Here is a 20,937-nt window from a genome sequence, read left to right as displayed (position 1 = left end):
GATCTCCAAGCAAAATTCTGATGGAGCATTTTCCATTGTTCTAATGATTCTCTTGGAAAAAAAAAAAAGCCTTTGAAAGTTATGCTTATTGGGAAAAATTTTCTTGCTGAAGAAAAATAGAAATCATGCCATGCTTGATAACCTCTAGACAGCCTTTTAAACTTTTGCCTTTTCAATGTGGCTTTTCTTATTTTTTCCCCACAATATTGCAGCATGTAAAATTTGAAGTAAAAATGTAAAACTTATCTGAACAAAATCAGCCACTTTAATGGATTTAGTTTTTTTTTTTCTCATTATATTCTTTCATTAACAGTTTCAATATCTGGATTTTTCATTCCAAGTCACATTGAAAGCTTTAGCACCCTGATGCAATGGACAATTCTGCCCTCTGTGTCTCTCTGTGTGGTATACATGTTAGCAAATTTTGGGGTACTTACAACAAAAAAGAATGTTTCAGAAAATAGAACTGCAAATTTTGCGAGCTTCTTAAAGTTGTTTATTTTGCTAGTGTGCAGCAGAGCTCTGCAATCAGAATGTATTTAGACTAGTTAGATCTGTGAGCTGCAAGTACGTGTGGATTATCTCTGATGCTGAGGAATTTCTAGCTGAAGTGGACAGAACTGTAGAAATCCATCTTAGGGCAATCTCTTTACAAAAGTGCAGTTTCTAAAGTACTATGGAAATAAGCTGTATAAGAGCAAAGGAAGGGCATGGATTGATTATTTCAGAAGAAAGAGCGGGGTTAGTATGAAAAGATGAAGGATCATCTTTAATACCATTTATTCTGTGAACAGGGCACTTTTGGACAGAGAGCTAAAATATAATGAGAATTGACTAATGAGGCATTAAATCATCCATAAAGCAAAGTCTGATGTCTTCCTTATGTAAACCACTTAACATTGCAAAATAATACACCACACTTCAGTTCCTTAGTGGTAATATAACAATACCCATCCTGCCCTGCTGTCCTCCAGTGAACATCCCAGAGAATAACATGCCATTAAGGCTGAGGAGATTGTCTGGTGTCATATTGGCTGATATTCCCAAAAATGGGCAGAGTGTCATCATCAATAGGGATGGTCATCATCAATAGGAATGGCCTGATTCACACACCAAGGAGAGAAGTTAAATGAGAAACACAACCAAAGACAGTACGTAAATAGAGCTCAAACTATAACTCAGCATCTTAATCAGTTTCTAAATTGTTCCTCTGACAAGAATCAGTTCCTGTGTGAAGAGGAGCAGGGTGCAGAGGAGATACTCAGGAAGATGAAAAAATAAAGACACAGATATTCTACCCATCACACAAAATTCCCTTCACCGAAGAGTCCGAAGAGAGTAACAGACACAGCACTTTATCAGAGTGTTTGCTCCTGAAATCTGGTTTCTTCAACAGTAAAAGTCATAATAAAGAGATATAAAGATTGTTTCAGACATCTAAGAATGAAAAGTGTCATGAACTTCAAAATATGTATTAAAAATGGTATTGACTGGTAGTGTAGAGATAAAATGAATACGAGAAAAGTTAAAAATAAAGAAGGAAAAAGAAATTTTGTCTATCATTTTTTTGTCAAAGAGAGTTCTTAAAAAATTAATAAAGGTGCTAACAATATAACTGATATTATAAAATGCATATAATGTCTTATTAATCAATCACACATCTCTTGAAGGATATTATGTCTCTAATGCCTAAAACAAGCAATTTAACATACTTCTGAATTAAAGAGAGAAAGACAACAAACCCCCCCCCAACACTACAGATAATAAGGTTGCAGTTGTAAGTCCTACACAAGATTAGAACAATTCTTTACCTAACAATTTACTGTGTTTGCAAAGTATCCTGCAGAATATATTTGAGCATCATTGAAGCAATGCAGATACTGAATATGGATTAGAGCTTTGTTTTCTATGCTGCCTCTGTAACTTTGATCTACTTGGAGAATACTTGAACTTCTCAAGTTCATTAAATCATTGCCCAAAGAAATTATATGTGACTGGACAACACTCTTGCCTTTCAATGAGTAAAACCTGCTAAACATTTGAATAAGCTTCAGTTCTTCTATATTCTTTTTTTCTTTAACACCTGGAATTATTATGTGATAGAGATATCTGCCTATAACCTTTATAGAGTTGTAAAAATGTGAAACTTGCTGTATCTGAAGTTTGTATAAAGGTCCATTTGGTACCTGGAAAATATTTTCTTCACTAATTTACCAAGCATAGCTTATTTAACTGCATTATATTGTTGCAAAATCAGGAATAAGACATCCTGTAGTAACTTCAATTACATAGCAATATTTCTGGCTTGTTTATGACAGTGGTGGGACAGAATGCTCACATTCTTTGAACACCCTACCTGTTTAAAATATGACTTAGGATATTGCTTCATTACTATATATCCATCTACCTTTTACTTTTTTTTTTTAATTAAGACTGCATAGCAAAAGCAATTTCTTAATACTTTTATTTTTTTATTTACTTCCTTGGAGATTGTAGGGGAAAGAGTTTGATTTTCTGATTGATTTTCTGTTTGTTTGTATCATTTGGTGAGACAGTTTATGCATGTGCATGTTTGTTATATGTGTATGGGAAGGAATTATTTCTTAGGAGACAATCTCTCAGCCTAATTCTGTGGTCAGTTTTGTGCTCTTTCTTATTTCTTGTGAGAATTAATTCCATAGTCAAGGCTGAGCCTGTGAAATGGGTAACTAAGCATCCCTCCTGTTAGTCAACAATTGAACTGAACTGCTGCCACGAAAGGTCACAGAAAGAAAGCTGATCTCTTGGATATCACAGATCAAACCTTTAGAGGGATTTGGGCAGCGGATCAGAGACCTTGAACTGGACACTTCCATCAGCACAATATGAAAGGGAGAGCAGTAAAAGTAGAACTGAGCAAAATGATTGACAGACCTTCTTGGTGGAGCATACACACCAATTCCCACCCTGCCTGAGTTACTAACTGGTGCTTTTTCTGGGTGTTTTAACTTCTTAGATATATTGAGCAGCAATAATATTGTGTTATATTTTTCTTCTTCTTTAATATTCATAGCAAGTAAATGCAGATCAAACCAAAACACATAAGCACCAAGGCTATCCAATTCTCCTTAACCAAAATACTTTCAACAGCAAACAGTGCTATCATTCTAGCAGTTTTTTTCTCTGTAAGTTCACCTTTTCAGTTTTATTGTCTCTTTTTATTTTTTTTTGTCTTTTTTTGAGGAGTCTTATCCATATAATTCTTCAGAGAATCAATATAAACTTTTCCTAGTGCAAATCAATCATCAATTTCTTATGCCTGACAAGGCCTGTTACATACTAGAAAGTCACAAAGCATACATTTATGTTTCCTTAACAACATATTTTCCTGTGTTTACCACAAAGAGATTGCCAAATTCTTTAGAGGACAAATACACAGACATCTATGTTACTACCTCCTATAACGGGTGTCACTATTATCTAATTTCTGGTATCAGGCCCATCTTTAAAATACTTTCTCTACCTTGACATAACTAGAAATGGTTGGAAAAATTGAATTGTAGAGAGATACCACATTCTCTACAAATTTCCATTAAAAAAAGGCTATTTAGATAAAAAATGCTCTCCAGAGTCCAATCTTTACTTTCAGATTCAAGCTGTACCACCTCAGATGAGTACTGTAGAAAAGAAGTTTTCAAGTAATTGCCTTCTCTTCTTTTGCTACATTGAAAAGAAAAATAGCTTTTCTGCTTTGCTAGGGTGCCTGACACCCAGAGGAAGATGATGGAGAGGAGCTGGGATGATGAACCCTTTACTGGCCTTCTTTGGGTTCGGTGAATCGAAAAGAATAGCAGGAAAAGAGTATAACCTCTGCTTGTGGCTGATTATTCTGGGCTTTACTCTGGCTTTCTTGAGAAAAGTAAGATTTTTCAGTTTTCTAAAACTTAATAATTTCTTATTAGTTTTAGTGGGCTATGTGTAGATAGCCAGATGAAAAGATTTGATGTTCAGCTTCAGCTGAAAGTTGCTCATCAAATGGGCAACTTTTCAGATGGAAGGGTTTGATAGGTAACTTCTCTATAACTCCTTATGCATTCTTCTGCTTGTGAACGTAGAGACAAGTATACAACATTTGAAAACCAATGCATCCCCAAAATTAGCTCTTACAGTTCTTACATGCAAAGACCATTGCTCCAAATCTGCTAAAGAGCATAATGTATGTATACCAGTGTCTAGGTTCCTAACTCAAACACACTGCAATTTGGAGACAATTAAAAAAAAATCCATTAATGGATATGAATTGCTTCATGTATCTTCCTTTTTTTTTTCATTGTTTTGACCTGTTACCCATCCCTTTATATTAATAGATAAGGCTGACAGAAATATGGATGCTCATTTCAGAGCAGGTGTTTTCCAACCACCCATATGGGAGAAATTGCCACTGAGATTTGTTCCACATTACTTTTAAATTTTAAAAGAACCATATTTTGTGTCTGTTAAAAGTACTGGCTTGACCACCACTGAGATCTGTTCAGTAGCATGGAAAGCAGAAGTGCGTTTCTTGCATCTATTTTTTGGATGGATTTTAACCTTAAGATGATCCACACCTGAAAATGGAAGTGTATTATCTACATGCATTTGATACTTTACTTTTCAAAGTAGAAATAGCTTTACTTTGTACCCTGAAAAATGCACAGACAACCATATTTCCTGTTGATTATGGAGCACCACTAATGAAGTGTCATGACTTTAGTCAATTAAATAAGCCAGCTGTGCTTTAATAAGTACTTTGAGTGTGACTTAATATACTGAATGAATTCAAAAGTAATGTTTCCCATTATTGAAATGGATAATTTTTTAACTTATCTTTCTGGTTCTCAGACACAACTAGAGAATGTACAGTATAACTCATTTATGGGCAGGAGTTAAAGTATCATTAAATTAATCTAACACTTCCTCTGATATAGGACATGCTTGTCTTATGTGAGGAGGAAGCTACAGCACTCTTAACACTTGTCCATATTATGTTAGCTGTGAAGAGGCCAGCTGAAGTATGACCTCTGCAAAGAATGCAAAGAAACACACATAATTTTCTCAGTCATTCATATGTGCTAAATGCAGGACTTGTAGGAGGCGGCAGAAGTAATAGTGTGTGTACAAGGTCTTTTTACCTGGAATTGAAGGTCCTGGTATGTGTCAAAATTGGAGAAAAAAAAAAAAAAGCCCAGAAATATTGAATATTTTTCATAATCTAAGAAAAGAAGTGATTATGTGCATAGAGTAGAAATGCAGAAATGGGGAGGGGTGGGTGGGTGGCGTGGGGGGGGGGGGGGGGGTGCGGGGTGGAGTTAAACTTTTCCATAATATCCCACATGCTTTGAAACTCTTGGTAATGAAGCTAACAAAAGTAATTCTCACTATACTTTTAATATCCTGAACTTTTCCAGAACCGGTCAGTCTCCTAAGAAGTAATAATATTATTCAACATTTTTTATGCAGCTAGATTTAGGATGGAATGAGGGAAGCCATGTCCAAAGTGAAACCAATGTGGAGATCTTTAAGACTACAATAAAAATCATAAAAATGTCTTCCATTTAAGAAAGCTAAGTAATGAATGTAGAAAAGGCAACGGAGATGTTTAGTTAAATCTGTGCAAAATTTTTATGTTTCTTTTTCTGAAGAAAAATTAGAACACTCAATTATCATTAAAAAAACCCAAACTGACTTGGCTTCACAGTGTGAGACAAATATATTCTAACTATACGTCAAAATTAATGCCGTTATGTAGTGACTCTCAGAATCACCAAAATGCTTAACATCTAAATGAGGGGAAGACTGGGTCTACCATTAGTGTTAAAAACAGCACAAGGACAGCAAAACAACATCTGTTTACTCTTATGTTCCCATGTCATATACATGTTTCAAGACTTTTGACCATTTTCACTCGATTTACAGTGGTACATATCACACAGCCTTGCATAATAGGCAATTGTAACATTTGAAGGTAGATGCTGCACTGAAATAAATCGAGATGTATTTTCTCACTTTGACACCTAATCCTACATATAAAAAAGTGACCTTCTGAGAAAATTTTGCCCACCATACATTTTATTCTTCTGGCCAGGAAAATTTTTACAACAACCCTTTAAAAGGTGTTGGGTTGGGCTGCTCTAGAGACTGAGGTAATGTTCTCCAGGCAGCATTTTAATTTGATTACAATCATGCTGGTTTACACCAGATGCAGTATGGCCCATTCAAGTGTATACAATTACTCATCATCCTGCATCCTGCAAGTAACACAAAGCTACTTGTGATTTCTGCATGCAGAGACAGTTTGGTAAAACCATGCAGAGACAGTTTGGTAAAACCAGATGAGAATTACTCTGCTTTGAACCAGCCTCAGATGTAGCATAAGGCTGGACATTGAGGGGATAACATTGGTTAATGTAGATTGTACTAAGGAGACACACTAACACAAGAAAATGGCATGAAACAGCAGAGATGCTTTACTCTGATTTATCCTCTCAAGACCTGGAGCATACAGGGGGCAGGATATCCTCTACAATATGTTTTGAAGTACAGCATAAGAAGTACATATCCTTCCCCAAACTGCAGCTATTTTTTTCTCCATACAGTAGCCACAATAGCCTTTTCCCCATGTCCTGGGAACCATGAAGGCTTTTTCTTTTCTTGCTTGCAGAAAGTTTAGAAGATTTTGGAGCAACCTCCAAAATCTGGAAGATTTAAGATGGTTATAATGCTTGTGTATACTACAAGGTCTTAGTATCCTTAAAATGAATTGCCAGGAAGACCTTAAAGCTTTCATAAAGACCTTGAAAGCTTTTATAATGTGTTTTCTGTCCATATTTTCAGAAGAAGCTATTGATAGTGGACATTTTGGTTTTGTGTCATGTCATTGAAATGTTTTGCTTCTCAAAGTGCACCATATCTGCAAATATCAAGCTGTGGCTGCAAATGACTTTTATAATCAGGACTAAAAGGAAACAAATTAGATGTTCAAAATCTGTGTCAGCACTTGGCTTTCAGTATACTAACATTCTGGCAAAAAAAAACCCCAAAAAATTGTCAAGAATCAGCTCCTGTTTCCATCCAATTTCAGAACAATGAATACTATCAGTGTTAACACTTTCTCCTTTTCTGATTTGTCTGCTTAGAAGAAGTGTCTGAAGATTGACAACCTGACTTATAAAACACACCAGAAATCCTGACAAAGATGATGAAATGATATTTCCTAACGCACAAAATTAACCTACTAGTTTCTTCCCCATCTCTTGTAATTGTTTTGTCTAGTAAAACTTTTAAAAATTCAAACCACTAAAACTTGCGCTACAGTTTAACATGAAAGCTATCTATTATCCCTAATTTATCTGTATTACTGACCCCCAATCATACACAAACATTTTGTGTGTATATCTAGTCTTCATGAACAGTACAAGGTTGAAATCTTGAACCCCAATTCTATGTAATCTTGAGATTAGGAACTCTGAGAAGAATGACATGAATATATTTTGATACAATGAATTAAAAAAAGAGTAAGAAGCAAGATGGCATATCAATGTCAGTGTTTGTCACAAAGTAAGGTTAAGTTGACAGTTCTTTGCATTAACCATATTACTGCATTGTCTTTCTTGGAGTTTTGTGGAAAGACCAATAACACACTGCAGATAATGTTGCCACACAATTGAGTAGTTACCCTCCTGAGATCCTTATTTACTTGCTAATTAGAATTCTAAAACAGTAGAAAGTTTATGAGATAAGAAATAAGTAGGCACATTATCATCTGTAACATTATGCCAGACAAATTTACTTAAATTAATAAAACAGTAAACTAAACAGCACAATAAACAATTATAAATTTTATTCAGTACTTATTATTATACAAAAAAGATAAAAAATGAAGAACACTGCTGGCTTCTAAACTTGCGGGGAGGGAAAATTATTAATTTCGATTAATTGATAAAATGTGACTTCAGTGAACTGTTTACAGCCTTGATGTTCCTTGATGTTCATAGGTTATTTCACTAGGTGATTTATGTATTATGCTGTTGAGATTCTCCAGTTCAATACTATCAATAAAATGAAAATTACTCTAAAAAGTGTCAAAAGGAGGAAAAACCATAAGTATGGAAGCAACATAAGAAAAAAACACGACTTGCAATAAACAGAAGTGCACAAGGAAAGAGGATGTAAGATAGGGTTGAATCTTAAGGCCAATTTATGTTTAAATTAGAATCAAATAACCATTAAAATAATTTACAGAGGACATGTGAACATTGAAACTGGATTGCATGAGAAAATTTGTTCTCCATTTCTTGGATTCAACATAAACACCATTGCTGTTCCTAAATTGTTTCTGAAGTTTGGCTTTTGTATTGTAATGGAATTGTTGGGTAAATATGGCTTATTACATAAAATTAGAGCTGTTATACTTCCCCTTTTATGGTTTTATGCTAATCTATAAGGACTTTACTATGTGCCCATGAGACAAAGAAGATCCTGCCCACTGATGCCCCACAGTCTGTTCAGAGATGGAGATTTGTTCTTATCTTTATCAGTAAAGCAAACAAACAAAACACACACACACAAAACAAAAACAAAAACTTGGTTTGTTCTTTCTGCCTGTTCTTATAGAAGAAGACATCAGCTGAAAACGTCAGTTTAAAAAACTCCAAATTCTAAGATGCTTAAAATATAAAAGAAAATCCTGATATTTAGAAAGGTCTGAACTGTTCTTTAAATCTTATTCCTCAATATGATGAAGTATTTTATCAATATCTATATAAATAGAACCTGATGGATCTTGTCAGACTGAATTATTAACATTCTAGCAGAAAGGAAGAAAGAAAACTGGTGGACATTTCCACCTTTTCTGCTTGTGATAAAAACTAGTATGTTTTGTGTATTTAAAATTAGGATTACAAGAAAATCAATTCATCTGTACAGACTTGCTTCTTGATATATTAAAAAAAACCCATTGAAAATGACAGTTCAGTGTTGAATTACAGCAATTTTAGTGTGACTACTAAGCAATCTTATTCTGTTTATCCTTGTAAAATATTTTTATAATTATCAAAAATCCATTTTCCTTTCTCTGGTTCATTTATCAACAGAAATAGCAGATAGTCAAACTTAAGGTAAAATCTGTGCCCATTGGTTGAACTTCAGAAAATGGTACTCTCTTTTTACAGGAAAAAATCACCTATATATGCTCCTGTTGTAGATTTGAAATGTGGGTGTTATCCGTGCATAAAAAAATTTCCTTGCGAAAAAGGTGGAACCACCAGAGGTGTTTAGATCAAGCTGGAATATCCTTAGAGTCAGTAAAATCCAACATAGCTCAACATACAATAAGATGATCCAGCTATATGTTTTGTGATGATGGGAACGCTGGAAAATAATCAAAGATAGGAGCAGTGTTACAATTATACTTTTTGTCAATTGATTTTGTCAATTTCAAACATCACCATATTTGAAATTTGATACTGATCTCTTTAAATTTCTTGTAGAGCAAGAAAATAGGTATTTAATTGCTTTTGTCTGTACTAAGGTGAAACAACAATACCTTTAAACTCCTATTCATCCAGAGAGACAGTCAAAAAAAGTCCTAATTTTGTCAGAATCAGGAGTGGCAACAAAAGGTCCTAATGAAATTATCTGTTTACAAAATGCTAAGTGAGGGTTCTTTTGGAAAACTGCCTTAAGCACAATTGTGTTTTAAATGTGGCTTGGAAAACTGTCACCTGAAGCTCACCTGAATGCAGTGATGTGACTTTTCAAAAAACCTCAACAAATCTAAACCTCAGTTACAAACTGTTTAATCCCTCATCCCCTACCCCTCTTCCCCCCAACTTTGCTATGGCTCTCTAAAGAGCCCCGGAGACATATAACAAAATCCGAGCTGTAACCTCATACTTGTTAAGTGACTTTTTTATGGACTGTTATTGATAGAAATTGGACTGCTTTTAAACTAATGTTGTCTGGTGGGCAAAAGTGAGTGAAATCGCAAAGCCTGGAGGAACACTAATTACTTGTTTTAATTAGCAACAACTTTCACTAGAGTATAATCTCCCTACAGGTCACTTTTTGGTAGGTGTGGAAAATCTAAAAAAAAAAAAAAAAAAAAAAGGGACATAGAAACAAACCAATAATCTCTATAATCTCTTATTTATTCCTAAATGACAGCTGTGCTCTTATTCCAGTGCAGGCACAGGCTTTAGAAGGAGCTGCTCACTCCAGGAGGAGTGGGGCCTGTAGCACTGGCTGTTTCACTTGGAGACCTCTGGCAATCAGCTGCACAAAGCAGTCCCTTATTTTATGCAGCTACATCATAAAAGTGCTCCTTTTGTTACATTTTCTCCCTCTAAAAGGACTTAATCCCCTTTTCAGTTCAGCCTGTAGTGAATTCCTCAGAGACATCTCACTTGTCACAAGAACTGCAATGGCCCACTTGGCAAATCTTTCAGCTTTTTTTAAATTCCTTGGTTTTTTTATTTTCTACATTAAATCAAACTTTTCATTCCCTTCAACACAGGGCAACCCCCTTAATGATGAAAGAGAGATAGAAATTTCTCCACTCCCCCCTATGTCACCATTTTGTTGCTGACAGGCAACTTGCAAGTTCAGAAATCAAACATGGTTTTCAGCAGGTGGACACACTGAAAGTCATGGGCTGAGAAATGGGCAGCCTACTGGGAACCTTGGCTTCCCGCAGCAAATTAAGTTGTCCATGAAACCTTTTCATTTACAAAGAACTGGATTTATGTCTGCTTTTAGCATCTGGAAGAGCTGAATACAGGTGCTCCTTGTGGAGGGTACATGGGTTTGTTCGGCTGAATGATCAATACAGATGATTATTTTTTGACAAGAAGTGAGAAAAATTTCAAGGCAGAAGAAATGAACAAGTACTTCTGTTTTTATTATTGCTAAAAAAAGAGTTAGGAAAAATACTATTATCTTAGTTAAATGCTATTTGGAGTCATAAGGACATGGCAAAGCCCATTGAAAATGTAAATATGTGAATTATGGAAGATATATCCATATATAACCTGATATATATATAACCATATAGAATCAGATTTAATGATCCCTTTAATCTCATAAATTAGGAACAAAAATTTGGCTTTTAAGAAGAAAAAAGAGAATGTTCTCAACATTTATGTTATTTTACATTGATCTGACTAAGCTTCTTGAAACAACATGACTTCAGCACTTTATTAAAATTTCAGGTTTTACTAAACTCCAGAGCTATGCCAACTTTTGTCCCGTATCTGAAGAAGATACCTTTGACCTTTTCATCTGCCATTTATTTTTCTCTCTTAAGTGCAGAAACGAGAAACACAAGGAGCAATATTTCTTAATTATGTGTTAATATTTATATGCTAACCCTTTTTAGCTGGAATTTGAGACGGCCAACATAGAAACATACTCTCTAATGACAAACATACTTTTGTGTTTATTTATAAAAACATATGTACACATACATGTATACTTTTGAGACATTGTAGTCTATATGTAGTCTATAATATCAAAGTTGTTGAGAAGAATCATGACATGTCTCTGTCAGTGGAGTAAAGAGCACAGGAAGAATATGCTACCAGAAATGCAGGTTACAGAAGCTGGAGTGACAGGTGCCACCTCCTGATCAAAGTATTCATCTTTTGGTCTTATTCTGATGCAATGATATTGGGGCAGGAGGGCAGGGGTCAGGGGGGAGCAAAGAAGGCATCTTTACCTACTGCTTTTTATTTGTTTTGTATTGCACCTTACAAAGTGGCAAGTTGGTATTATAACATCTTTATGTGAAAGTGTTTTACAGCTTTAGCCTTTTGATACAATCTGTCACGTATAGGCAGGAGTGCCACATTTTCTAATATGATCCAAAGTGCACTTTTGTGCACTTTGTGGTGCACTTCAGGCATGAAAGCAATTAACTGCTTTTGTAAAAAAAAAAACAAAAACAAAACCAAAACCAAACCAAATAAAACAAAAAACCCCAAAACCAACAACAACAACAAAAACAAAAAACAAAACAAAACAAAACAAAAACAAAAACAAAAAACCCAAAATGACAACAACAACAACAAAAACATGTCCAGAAGCAAAATCCCCACAAGATAGGGACGAAATAAAAATCACAAGAGCAAAAAACCAAAAGCACCAAGGAAAAGCTCTGGACATTATCACACAATGGATTCTAATTTGCGCCAATTTTGCCTAAGAAGGAAAAGTGTCATTCCTTAATAAATAACATTTTTACCATCTAGGGAAAGAAGAGGAGAGATACAAGTTGAAAATATTCACTGACCACATTAAAGCAGCATTCTTGTCATTGTGGATGCATGTGACCAACCTGCACCCTCAGTGAGAGGTGGGAGACCTAGTTTTGGGTAATAACACAAGGAGAATTACAAAATGTATTTAATAATAATATTAATCATCATCATCATCATCACAACATCACCAATAATAACAACAAGAATAATGATAACAATAATACGAACAGCTACCACTCCTATTACTACAATAACAACAACAATAGCAACATTAATAATCTGATTTCCTTGCCCACCCCCCCCCACCCCCCCCCACCCCCCCCCCGGATGGTTTTTGGCTGGATTTGGTTGTGTTTTTTACTACAGTAGACATCTGCTGGATTTCATTTTCTCTTTCACTGCCTCCCTGAACTGGCTCCAGCAAGCTGGTTGTCTGGAAGACTGAGACTGAAGGAAGGAGACATTTGAAAGAAAAAAGTAAACATTACCAACAAAGACTATAATTGAAAGGGGCTTCGTGAACAAGGGTGTTGTCAGAAAGCAAAATAGGCGAGGGTGGGGCTGCCTGGGGCTCTTTGTCTGCGTGCACACTGAAGCTGCCTGTTGTGCTGCATTGTACTAGGCAGAAATTTACCATCTCACAAGCAGGCAAATAGCTACCTCTACAAACAAATCGAACTATAAAGCTTAAATATTTATAGCTATTTATGACTCCATTTTAACTATTGGTGACCACCTCTACTTTCAACACTTAGGAGTTCTGGGGGTTTATTTATTTTTTAAAAAAATTTATGTGTTATACTAATTGTTCGTTAGTCTATCGAGCACCCTTCCTGAAGCTGCATGCTCTGCCACCCAGAAATGACAGAGGGAAAATAGCACTATAACAGTTATTTTTTGTATTTACAACAGAGCAGTAATTTAGAACCACAGTTTCAGATTCCTTACCTGGATGACTAGAAATATTTTCGTGGGTTTTTAAATTTAAATTTCCTGCAAAACTGTTTTTTTTATCATAAATTTGGTGCCACTTGATGTGAATAGAACAGAAACAGGGAAAATACAAATGGGAAAGAGAAGAAAATTATGTTTTAGAGGATAGATAGTTACTGCTAGTTAGTTGCATGGAACTGTTTGAAGCAGTTTGTGCAAAGATGTATATGTTCAAGCATCACATCTAAGTGTTAAAGCTTGGAAATAATATCAGGGATAGCTTTCATTGCATCACTTTTAATCTAATCTATATATGTATGGGATCTAAATAGGCATTTCAATATAGCATACACACCTTTCTTTGATAGCACAAGCTTAAGCTACTTCTTTGTATTTTGAAGCTGTAGTAACTGTATCAATTAAAAAAAAAGCCAATGAAAAATTAATGTAATAGCTAAAAAAACCCCATCACACACTAAAAAAACCCTCAGAAAACCTTGATTACACTTTAAAATGTCATATTTTTTTTTGCCAAGGTATAGTTTCCTGACTATGGTGAAGACAATGACAATAATTTTGTTAATACATGTTCTCTTTTATTATAATACCCTCATAACTCTGGCAGAAATCTCAAAAACAAACCTTAAGAAAATAAGAGATGACTTAAAAGGATGGGGGGAAATTTTCACTTTGTGGAAGGCATCGCTTTTGGACATTTCTTTTTCATTTGTACCTTTTTTAAGGTTAGAAAGATCCCAAGTGCCATATGTCAATAAATCCTCTCTCTCTCCTCTCTATACAGCAGCTGCACTTCAAGAAAGGTTGTGATAACTACTCTGCAAGATCAGCATAAGCTCTGCAGTTGTAAGCAAAATTGCTCAGTGTGGAGCATAGAGAGATATGGATTTGCTGCAAAACTACTAAGTTAAACACATTCTTCTCTGTGATGCAGTGTACTCACATGGTTATGTATGTGAAGGGTCAGTCTCAGAAGCATCCTATAAATTGGTAAGTGTTTGGTATGTATAAAATAGTATTTTTGACATGAGAAAAGAAACTGATTTTTAAAGTTTAATAGAAAAGCATTAATGATCACTTTCTGTACTTCTACATAAGCATTTTACATCTACATCCAGTAATGTATTTATTTCACCTGAGATAGTTGCCAGGAAAATAAAATGATCACTTGATCTACATTCCACAGTGATGTATTTAAATATTTCTCACTTACCACTTATCAATGTTGGAAACTTTCAGAACAATTCTTAATTTTAACTTTCTGTTGACCTTTTCCCTTCTCCATCCTCAAATTACTAAACAGGTGCTGCAGGAAACATAGCACCAATAATTGGTAACAAAAAGAAGACACTACATACATACTTGTCAGTTACTAAACACTGAATGAGGCTGTATTAAATATTTGTGTAAAAATGGATGTGATTTTACTAGTTTTAAGATTAATAACATGCAATATTCAATTCCAAATGGAGGAGTAACACAAAAGAAGGGTTTACCAAAATTTGTTTCATAAAATGTGTTCATGTTATATGACATTTTATGTCCTTCTTAAAGTTAGCTAAAGCTATAGGCAGAAGAATTTACCATGTGAAAGTTATAGTTTCTGCTATGTCTGAAATTAGAGAACATTTTGATAATGCTTTTTCATGTACTTAAAATCTAGAAAGGCCTAGTATATTTTTAAAAGTGTCTGAAGTATCACTTATCACCTCCTGTATGATTTTCAGAATTTTCCTGAGGATTGCTTATATTTCCTCAAACAACAATAAAATAAAAATCGGCCATGTGAAGGTTTGTACCATCTGTGATGTCTTTCTCTTAGCTGTCTAACTTCCTTTCTTGTTACTAGCAACATCTGGAAAATCCAGAGACGAGGAATAGCTAAACTGTTTCAGAGAGAGCTGGATCTAATACTTATCATTGGGACAGACTTTAATTATAAAGTGTTTAAATAAAGTTAGTTGCTGATCAAATCTGTCGTAATGACTGATAGGAATTGTAGTCCACTCACTTACAGACAGCTATTGGGGTAATCGGGACTCTGGAGGCTACTGCCTTGCAAGAGCTTAAAACAGAATTCAGGTTGTGAAAGGTAATATCCTTCAGGTTTTCATCTCTCTAATTGGAGGCCTTTGGGAAGTAAAAATTGCCTATTTCATTTATGGTCACCTTGAGAAATTATCACCTCACAATTCTCTCATGACCTTGAGGCAGTATAAGCATCCTACATGTTTGACTTTTTATTCTGGAAAGGAAAACAAGAAGATAAAACTAACCACAAGGTTCGCAAGCTGGTAGCTGGCAGCTCTTTATACAAAATTTGGAAACATTGATGGTGCCAAGAACCACAGATTCTACCCTTCACACTCTAAGCATTGAGAAAACCCTCATCACCATGAGAAAATTCTTATCACTGTGAAGAAGCATGAAGCACACATAAAGTACCTATTTTTGGGAACATGAGGTCCTGAGCTTGGAGGAGGAAGAAACCTTTTCTGCTGCAGGTATTTATTCTGTAACTTTGCAAAGAGAAGACAAATTGTCCCGTTAGCAATGGAACAAATTGAATGTGGTTTCTTGAGGAGTTTGATAGGGTTTTTTTACAGCCATAATTAGCACTGCACCCCTCCTATTCCCATACTGAGATGATGACTTTAGGAACTAAATCTCACCTACCACCCATCCATTTGGCAACAAGAACATCTTGGTGGGTTTTATGCAATGGAAACACTGATCCTGCACTGAGAGTCTGAGAGTACTGCTTACTGATAGTTTTGTAACACAGGAATAAGCTGGGTCTGCCTTTAGTACCCAGTCACTAATTTTCAGGAAACTTACAGGAACTGAGTTATTTTTTTAATATTTTGTCTGAAATTTCTCTGAAATGGGACAATTGGTCAAAAATTACTAAAGGGGAACTATCAGGCACACAGCCTTATTTTCCTGGAAATCAGACTATGTCTTCAAATACCAGCTACTGTTGCTGTAATTATTTCCTCACATGCATAAAACATGTCAGTTGATGACCTTCACAAAGTTCAACTAAGTGACTTGGATAAGACATAGTAAAACAGGTTCTTCAGTGTCTAGCAAGAAAATGAATTCTCTCATTCTGAATGATTACCTGTTGAATGATGCTTCAAGCATATCTGCATCACATAGCTTCTTCCTATTAAATATAGCTGAGGTTTTTTTGACTTAACTAGTTATCTTGGAAATAGAGGCTTGTCTTTTACCTTTTGCTCACCCACCTCCTTCACTTATGAGTGATATTAAACCCATTTGCCTGCCTGTCAAACACAAGTTTACATCCATATTCCTGCACTTATCTGAATATAGCCCTTATACACTAAATGCTTTCATGGGGCTGATTTGTAAAAAAAAGAACACCTTGCTCTCTCTTTAAGATTAATATTTGTCATAAGGCTTATATTAGATCACCCAACTACTCAGCCAGTTCTCTTGACGGAATAGACAGCTCTTTCTTTTCATGTAAAACAATTCCCATACAGATCTGAGTGTATTTATCTACATATGCATATCAAAGAGATTTTTTTTTTTTAAATGTGATTTTTGGCTGCAGGAGTTTGACTGAGGTTGCTCCTGGCAGTTTCCTTCTTCTCTTTCTCTTTAAAATCTTAAATGTTGTGTATTAGTTGTCATAATGTATCCTGTTTATGTAAAGTTTCTTAGGTCTGGTGGTATCTTGTGTATGAAGATAATAAAAATTTCAACTGAAAATAGTGTCTTATCAGGAGAAGCCCATTTTGTGATTATATGAAGCCTAAATTTCCAGTTTATTTGACAAAAAAAAAAAAAAAACAACCAAAACAAAAAAACCCAAACCAAACAAACAAAAAAAAAACCCCACAAAAAAAACACAAAAAACAAAAAACAAAAAAAACCCACCAAAAAACACCAAAAAACCAACCAGAAAAGAAAATAACATGGGAATGAAAAATAAATTCTTCCTACTTTACCAGAACAACATGTCTATATCTAGTAATTCTGGAAAATTACTATTCTTTGTGTATGAAATGGACTGTTCTACAGATATATCTTGATGCTGGAAGGAACCCCACTGAACCCTCTGAGCAGTGGGAAGAAGATTTAGCTCAGGAGCTTCTATGAGCTCTAGTTAAGAAGTGAGTGATAAAAAAATGAGTCCATTTTAAGAGTGAACTTGAAAATATTCTTCAGAAGTGTAACATTCACATGCCAGAGTAAATATCACAAAGCATCTTTTGCTTCTGAAACTTAACTGCTGTCATAATGACCATCTGTTGGCTGTAGGCTTCTAACATTCCCTGACCTATGGCATTTATGACAAATTACGCACAAAAGTGCTAGAGACATCTTGTTAAAATGAAGCCTGAGGCCCGCAAGTTCTAACCCCTATTGTCTTTAAAAGCATGGGTTAAATGGGAACAAGAAGTAGTTTAGACAGAAAACAGACATGGCCATGGCTAAAAGAAAATGAAATCCTAATCCCCTAACCCTTTGACTTTTGCAGCTTGCTGCACAGCAATGTGCTTTCAACCATTAAACTAACTTAACCTTTTGAAGAGCCAAATCAGTTCAAATTGAGTGAAAATTTGCACATTATCACACAGTCTTTGATTGATTCCTGTTTGAAAATTTTATGGAAGACAACCATTTAATGCAATATTTTTAACCAACAAAATATGTTTCACATTCACTTCTACTACATGTAATATTTGATGTCATATAAAATCAATGTGAAGGAACACTTTTCAAAGTCATTAGTCCAGCTGTAAAACCCACTGGTGTCAGTTAGATTTTAGAGAGAGCTCTACAGTTTCTTTCAGGGCTAGCTAATATTTAGAGGAATTAAAAAAAACCTCTTTCTTTGACACATTCACCAGCTTATCCTGTTGTGTAGTTTCTGGGATTTTAGCTAAAGATAGCAGAAACTCAATTCTTGTTTCAAAATGGTAACTTTCATATCCATATATATATTATTATGAACCTTACTAAAAAGAAATATAACCTATATTAAAGTGAAATGGGAAGATTGCAATTTTTTATCTAATCAATGTAAAACTTCTTGATTTCTAGCAAATGATACAAAAATACCATAAACCCATCAAAAAACCTCTATATGCCCACATTGTATTTGTAGCATTATGCTTTGAAAGGTCAAAAGTAGTAAAAGGACACGTAAGGATGCTTTAAAACAAACACTTTAAGTTTCAAAATAAAATTAATATTTATATATTTTCTTTCATCTAGAATCTCAAGTGAAATAGCCTAAGTTAGCACATTGAAAATAGAAGTATCACAAAATCATTATTAGTTTCTGATTAACACATGAAAAAATGGTATGTGGGGCTGGGATATCCACAATTAGATGTCTAAAGTCTCCATACAGTGCCACATGCTTTAAAAACTAAAAACTTTTTTCTACTGTAAACTGTGATCTTTATATTAGATTATGACCTGTGAAAAGAAAGTAGGCATTACATGATTTGGTGATTGGACCAAACATCATCCTGAAGTCATACAACATGACAACGTTGTGACTACAGGATGGTGGTTGGTCCAATCCCTGTAACATTTAAGCAATGACTGCATACACCTCCAGAGCATGAGCAGAAAACTTCTGTCACCTAATTTTGCTGCATAAAGTCTGGTAAACCTGCATCCTCATTGGCTTCTGTTACCTTCTTTCATCTTGCATCTTCAAAAAGGGGGGTTTGTAAATCTGTGATGCTTCTAGCCATTTTCAGGCTGCAGTGATTGACTTTGTCTTAGCCTATGCCTAGCCATTTACTTCTTTCATAAAGTAGTGCTTACCTGACATTAATGAAAACTGCCCAAATGGCTATTGGCAGGAATGAGAGTTTATTTTGACTCACTTGCCCACCAGAGAATTAGCCGGGATTGTTGACTAATCTGGTAAGGAGCAAAAGAAAAAGATCACACAAGGAAGAGCTGCATGTAAAACAAGAAATCAAAAGAACGTTTTGGATACATCAGACTCACAATTCAGGCAAGAGTTTAAGCAAGTGTGAAAATCACTCTTTCTGCATTTTCTGATTAAAATCTTTGTTTAAATTTGTTATGCTTTTAATTTATTTCTGTTAGAAAAATATCAGATATGCTCTTAATCTCCATAAAGGTCCAGTAACCTTAATTTTCTGCCCCATTGATTTACATGGAAGGAAATTCAGGAACATACAACTCAACTAATGCTGAGAAAATTGCTACCTATAGAGATAAAATACCTCCAGAGTATTTTTAACTCACATTGAAAATGCAGAGAAGACAGTAAATTATTTTCTTCTATGACACAGTTCTACAAGATTTTTTTCAAATTTTCATTTCACAACAGCGTAAAAGGCAGAGTTTGATTGTTTCTTTCTCCTAGAAAGAAAAGTTGAAGAAAAGGAAAAGGGCTGAAAAAAGTATAACAGACAGCTTACTTAGCTCAGGGAACATAGGGAACACAATATTTGGTGTTTACTCTTGTACTGTCAGTTTTCACTTTCTAGTGTTCTACCCTTTTGCTGAAACGATTGTGTTGTGGCAGTCAGAAGACTTGAAAATTACAAACAACAAACATACAGCAAAACAAGTAAACAACAGAAACACAAGAAGATGGTGATAAAGCTAATTTCCATAATAAATTGCTGAAATGAATGTCCACAACTGCTGAGACTCAGGTCCAGACCCACTTTGAATGACTGAGGCACGAATCTCAAGCTTGTCTTCCACATTGTCTAATGAATGTAGCGCCCACCAGTCAATAATTCTGGATTTGATCTTAAAAGGTTCCTGAAGGCTGAGAAAATGTTCATATTCAGCCTTCTGTGCTATTCCTTTCTGCTCCCCACTATTCCTCAGAGGGGTTTTTTTTGATGATCTGTATTTTTTAAAATTACTCCCATAAGCCATAAAAATCCCAGTCTAAGGTAATTATTGAATGGAAATAAATTAAAATGTTTGAGCAATTCTAGGGTGAAGAGACTTCAAGCTCATTTAATTTAACTCTTAGATTCATTACAGAGCTTTTCACATTCATAGGCAGAAAAACAAATCAGTACTGAACATGTACAGATTAAATGCCTCAGCAACTTTGTCACCATCAAAGTACATCTTATTTGACCTCAGATACTGAGCATGATAAGCCATGAAACTACACCAGAAAGAGTATATCCAGACTCTTGACAGGATGAGCACAAGTTTATGAGAAATAGAGAGAACTTCGACATTCACACTAGAGCCTATATCTAGGCTATTGGGTCATGATGTGTTTTGAATCACCAAGAGCACTTTATACCTAGCTTAACACAAACACTCCTAAAATTTTTTGGGTCTGTACATAAACACTTCTTTGATCTTCTAAGTAGCTTATTCGTATAGACTAGGAGTTCCTCTCCTCTATTGCTCAAGAGATATCAAAATCTGAATTTTAGTACCTTAACTTTCTGTATCCTCTAAAAGGCATATCCAAGAGGCTTAAAATTTTGTGAAACAGCCCTCAAAAAACTTTGTCATTTTGTAAAGCACCTCCAACTGACTACTCTAAATCAGAATAATTTGAAGGCACTGATAAATATGGGACATTGATTATGTTTATAAATTGCTTTCTTTATGCATCTACATTTACTGTGCTGTTCTAAATTGTTTTGTTATGAAGTGTTTGGAAGTAGAGGAGACATGGAAAAAATGATAAAACAGCTGTGAGAGA

At 34.9% G+C, this 20,937-nt stretch overlaps 1 long non-coding RNA gene across 2 annotated transcripts in view; it reads left to right on the top strand.

Moving 5' to 3' along the window:
• Positions 1-14,194, top strand: part of LOC135290874 (uncharacterized) — a 33,407-nt gene extending 19,213 nt beyond the window's left edge. The window contains exon 3 of one of the 2 annotated variants that reach the window (XR_010353700.1): positions 14,008-14,194. This is a non-coding gene — a long non-coding RNA (uncharacterized LOC135290874). Of the gene's footprint in view, positions 1-12,263; positions 12,303-14,007 lie in introns of those variants that run through there. The other variant, XR_010353701.1, reaches the window with a different exon arrangement.
• Positions 14,195-20,937: the final 6,743 nt, after the last annotated feature.

The sequence above is a fragment of the Passer domesticus genome, chromosome Z (genome assembly GCF_036417665.1).
Source record: "Passer domesticus isolate bPasDom1 chromosome Z, bPasDom1.hap1, whole genome shotgun sequence".
In the NCBI taxonomy this organism is placed as follows: Eukaryota; Metazoa; Chordata; class Aves; order Passeriformes; family Passeridae; genus Passer; species Passer domesticus.
The sequence above is the reverse complement of the archived record's forward strand: the minus strand, read 5'-3'. Positions and strand labels throughout refer to the sequence as shown.